The sequence below is a fragment of the Nyctereutes procyonoides genome, unplaced genomic scaffold (genome assembly GCF_905146905.1).
Source record: "Nyctereutes procyonoides isolate TBG_1078 unplaced genomic scaffold, NYPRO_anot_genome, whole genome shotgun sequence".
NCBI lineage: Eukaryota > Metazoa > Chordata > Mammalia > Carnivora > Canidae > Nyctereutes > Nyctereutes procyonoides.
In genome coordinates, this window is record NW_026575024.1 from 30,836,758 (window position 1) to 30,842,757 (window position 6,000).

A 6,000-nucleotide genomic window follows, 5' to 3' on the forward strand; every position below is an offset into this window, starting at 1 on the left:
GTCTCCAGCTGCTCTTTTCTCCACAGAGGTTGAGAGACTGAGAAGTCCCAACCCTTTAATCATAGTCTTTCTGATCACCAGCAACCATTCTGAAACCACTCAGGGACCTAGCCGGATTGCCTCATTAGCATAACAAAGAAATTCCTCTCGCTCAGGGAATTCCAAGAATTTTTGAATTTAAGACCAGATTTATTCTTTAAAATACCAGAGATTTTGAGGTGGGGGAACTGGACTTGAGTCTCACTGGGTTTGACCAGGACCTATCTTGATTTGTCTCTTTCCACCTGGGCTTCAGTATCTTCCTCTGTAAATGGAAGATTTGCACCATTACTTTCAAAAGTCTGATTCAGCAAAGCAAAGAATAGACATGTAGAAAAAAATACTGGAAGGACATAAATCAAAACAATGACTGTTGTTGACTCTGGAAGATTTTTTCCTTCTTTGTAATTTCTGTAATATAATGTCCATATCTTTCTATACTTTAAAAATATTTAAAGTATCCCATGGTTCTATGAGACACACACACATACATACAAAACTCCACAAACTTAAAAATATTAAAGTATATAATTTACATATTTCAAAAGCACAGATGTATACAGTTTGATGGGTTCTGACAAATGTATACACCCTGTAACTAACACCCAAATTCAGATGTAGATACTTTCATAAAAGTCATGTCATGGGGCTGTATGCTATAGCATGGTGACTATAGTTAACAGAATTACATATTTGTAAATTGCTAAGAGATTAGATCTTAAAAGTTTTCATCACAATAAAAAAACTTTTTGTAATTATTTATGGTGATGAATATTAACTAGATATCTTGTGATTATTTCATAGTACATACAAATATTAAATCATTACACTGTACATCTGAAACTAATATGTTATATGTCAATTACACCTCAATTAAAAATAATAAAATGCAAAAAAATAATAATAATAAAATGCAACCCCCCCACCAAATTTTCCGCCCCCAATTTTTTAAAGCTTTTTTAGAACACTAATTTTTTTAGAACACTTCGGTTACCCCAAAAGTTCCCTTTGCACATTTCTAGTCTATCCCACCCAGAGCCAGCTCTAGTACGATTTTTAACAACATCCATTGGTTTTGTATGTTCTTGAGTTTCAAACAAATAGAATCAAACTCTGTTGTATCAGTTCTTCTTCTCAGTATAATGTTTGAACATACATCCAAGTTGTGTCAGGAGCTCATTATTTTTTAGTACTGTCTAGTATTCCACTGTGTGATTGGACCACAGTGCAGTTACCAGTTCTCTTATTCATGGACATTTGGGTTGTTTCCAGTTTGGGGCTATTGAGAATAAAGCTGTTACAAACATTCTTGTACAAGTGCTTTTGTGGACATACACCTTTATTTCTTCTGGGTAGACATCCAAGCATTGAGTTCCTAGATCTTAAGTGTATACTGACCTGTTTATGAAACTGCCAAATAATCTCCAAAGTGGCTGTACCATCTAATGTTCCCACCAGCAACGTATGAGAGTTTAAGCTGTTTTGGATCCTCACCAACACTAGGTATTATCAGTTCTTGATTTTAGATATTCTAGTGAGCGTGAAGTGGTATTTTTACCATTAATTTGCATTTTCTCAATAAGTTGTTATGTTGTGTGTCTTTGCATTTGCTTTCTGGGCACTCATATTTTCTTTTTTTTTTTTCCTAAGAGTTTATTTATTTATTTGAGAGAGAGAGGAGGGGGAGAGGAGAGGGAGAGAGAGAATCCTAAGCAGACTCTGAGCTGAACACAGAGCCTGATGCGGGGCTCAGTCTCACAACCCTGAGATCATAGACCTGAGCTGAAACCAAGCTTAACCAAATGAGCCACTTGAGTGTCCCATGGGCATTCATATTTTCTTTTGTGAAAGGTCTGTTCAAGTAATTTGCCCTTTTAAAAATAATTGGAAAATGCCTAACCTTTGCAAGTATTTCCATATCAGTTTTCTCATTTTGTCCTCCCCCAAAACCTAAGAGATGGATAGGATGGCAATAATCCCTTGTTGTAGAGGAGGATGCTGACATTTAGAGAATGTGTCATAGCCAGACGATGGCACGGCTGGAACTAGAAATTGGGGTTTTCTTACTCTGTTGTCACATAGATCCTGCTTTTCTTCTCTATGAAGGGCTGTGACACTGTGATGCTTGAAAGGCATCTGGAAAAGGGGCCTGAGTAATAGACTCACAGCTTCCACCTGCTGTGAGCAAGCATTGGAAGGGATCAGCTTTGTTTCTCTGATCAGATCCTGATGGCTGCCATTTGCCAACCAACATAGCAGATCTACTGAGACCACAGTGGGATTTATGGGTGCCCCTAGATAGAATACTCTTTAGTAGCTTCTTGGCTGTCCCTCACGAAATGGTGGGTAAACTTTGCTTCCTAGGGCCATAAGTTCCTTAAACATAGGCTTCAGCACAACTTGAGGACCATCCGGCCACCAAGTGAGACTGACATGTCCACGCCAAAGCTAGGGGAAGCAATCTTGGCACCCTACAGAGTGGGTGCCCAGCTCTGCCATACTCCTCTGTACAATGCTCACATCTGCTATCCTTGGGAAATTTCCAGTTCATTCAAGGAAAAGAGCAAATCCCTGAGATGATCCACCTTGTATCATTACCTCTTATCACTCACTCTTCCTGTCCACCCCACTACCCACATTCTCTGCCTCCCTGGACATTGACTCTTGCTTGGACTCTGAAGGGGGACCATTGGTTTTAATGAACTTTTATTGATCACACTCTATAGGCTCAGAATAGCTGTGGTTACTTCTACTTAGATCATTTCATCATTTTGTTTTATTTCATTGCTCTTTTTGAAATTCACCTATCTGCTATCTTATGCCTTTAAAGAATCTTTATTTCAAAAGTGATAAGAATAGCCCATTAGCACTTTTTTCTCAGAGTTGGAACAAATAATCCTAAGATTTGTATGGAACCAGAAAAGACCTGAATAGCCAGATGAATGTTGAAAAACAAAACCAAAGCTGGGGGCATCACAATACCTGACTTCAAGCTCTATTACAAAGCTGTGACCATCAAGACAGCATGGTACTGGCACAAAAACAGACACATAGATCAATGGAACAGAATAGAGAATCCAGAAATGGACCCTCAGCTCCGTGGTCAACTAATTTTTGGCAAAGCAGGAAAGAGTATCCAATGGAAAGAAGTCTCTTCAATAAAGGTGTCAGGAAAATTGGACAGCCACATGCAGAAGAATGAAACCAAACCATACACATAGATAAACTCAAAATGAATGAAAGATCTAAATGTGAGAGAGGAGTCCATCAAAATCCTGGAGGAGAACACAGGATGCAACATTTTTACCTCAGCCACAGCAACTTCTTGCTAGACACATCCATAAAGGCAAGGGAAACAAAAGCAATAATGAACTACTGGGACTTCAAGATAAAAATTTCTGCACAGCAAAGAAAACAGTCAACAAAACTAAAAGACAACCTACAGAATGGGAGAAGATATTTGCAAATGACATATCAGATAAAGGGCTAGTATTCAAGATATATAAAGAACTTATCAAACTCAACCCCCCCAAAAAACAAACAATCCAGTCGAGAAATGGGCAGAAGACATGAACAGACATTTTTCCAAAGAAAAGCTACACGTGGCTGACAAGCACATGAAAAAATGCTCCACATCACTTGTCAACAGAGAAATAAAAATCAAAACCATAATGAGACATCACTTTACACTGCTGAGAACGACTAACATTAACAAGACAGGAAACAACAAGTGTTGGTGAGAATGTGGAAAAAGTAGAACTCTTTTACACTGTTGATGGGAACATAAGCTGGTGTGACCACTCTGGAAAACAATGTGGAGGTTCCTCAAATAGTTAAAAATAGAGTTACCCTCTGACAACTGCACTACTAGGTTTTTACCCCAAAGGTATAGATGTAGTGAAACCATGGGACACCTGCACCCCAATGTTTATAGCAACAGTGTCCACAATAGCCAAACTGTGGAAGGAGCCATGATATCCTTCGACAGATGAATGGATAAAGAAGATGTGAGATATATATATATATATATATATACACACACACACACACAATGGAATACACACACATACACACACACAATGGAATATTACTCAGCCATCAGACAGGATGAAAACCTACCATTTTCATTGACATGGATGGACTGGAGGATATTATGCTGAATAAAATAAGTCAATTGGAGAAAGATAATTATATGCTTTTACTCATATGTGGAATATAAGAAATAGTGAAAGGGATCATAAGGAAAGGAGGGGAAACTGAGTGGGGAAAAATTAGAAAGGAAGACAAACCGTAAGAGACCCTTGACTCTGAGAAACAAACAGAGAGTTGCTGAAGGGGAAGTGGGGAGGGGGAATGAGGTAACTAGGTGACAGGCACTAAAGAGCTGTGATGTGATGAGCAGTGGGTGGCAACTATATATTGGCAAATTGAATTTAAATAAAAAAAAATTAGCAAAGTCTACTTGCCTATGCTAACATGTGCTGGCTAGAGGAAAAGGCTATTCCTTTTTGGTAAATATGAGTGTTTTGCTGTGGCATCCTAGAGAAGATTCCTCATTCCTCTGGTTTAGCTCAAAGAGATGGTCCTAATTAGGACAATTCCAGGTAATAGCCTAGACATTTACTACCTACTTGTGGTCCTGCTTCTGGATTGTGGAATGTCCCAGGTCTAAAATTACCTCATTTGTAAATGATGGAGGTGGAGGGAGGTGAGTAACAAGAAGGAGCAGAGAATAGCAGGCTAAGATTAATGTGAGTATGATGTGAAGCAGAGAGGAAAGAGTGAGGGGAAGGATCTGTGCTATGCAGTACCCACCACATCACTTTATCCAGTCTGAGTGCTCCATAGGTATTTAGGAATTTTCTAAAGATTTTATCTATCTATCTATCTATCTATCTATCTATCTATCTATCATCTATCTATCTTTCTATCATCTATCTATCATCTATCTATCATCTATTTATTTGAGAGAGAGACACACACACACAAGCAAGGGGAGTGGCAGGCAGAGGGAGAGGGAGAAGCAGGCTCCCCACTGATCAGGGAGCCTGATGTGGTGTTTGGATCCCTGGACTCTAGGATCATGATCTGAGACAAAGGCAGATGCTTAACCAACTGAGCTGCCTAGGCACTTGAAATTTATGTATTAAATAATACTGTATAGCTATTTGGTAGTCAGTGCTGTGGCAGGTGATGGGACCTTCAAGGATCTGTCAGCTACCTCCCATGGCTGTGGTGAGTGGAGGACTAAGTATGAACCACAATGGGCCAAATTACTTCTGTTTATTCATTTAAAAATTGTTTTAAAATAAGGGATAACTTACATATAGTAAAGTTCGCAAATTTTCAATGTTCAATGTGCAGCTCAATGATTTTTTTCTATTTGGAACCCATCACCCAGTGCAAGACGTAGAACATCTACAGCATCCCCAAAAGTGCTTGATCATATTCTCCCAGTCCATGTCCTACACAGGTAACCACTATTTAAACTTTTATAGTCATCAGTTAGTTTTGCCTGTACTTGAACTTCATATAAGTGGAATTGTACAGCATGTGCTCTTTTGTGTCTGGCTTCTTTTGCCAGACATTCATTCATGTTGTTGCCTATGCAGTAGTATGGTATTTTTCATTCCCGAGTTGTAGTACATAATAATATGAATATAAATAGGGATTTATTTATTCTGTTAATTAATACTGGGGTTGTTTCTACTTTAGGATATTATACACAGTGCTACTGTAGACATTTTTGTAAATGCCTTTTTAAAAAGATTTTATTTATTTATTCATGAGAGACATGGAGGGAGAAGCAGAGACATAGGCAGAGGGAGAAGCAGGCTTCCTGCCGAAAGTATGATATAGAACTCATTTCCAGGACCCCGGGATCACAACCTGAGCTGAAGGCAGATGCTCAACCACTGAGCTCCCTAGGTGCCCCTATAAATGCCTTTGATAAAAATATGC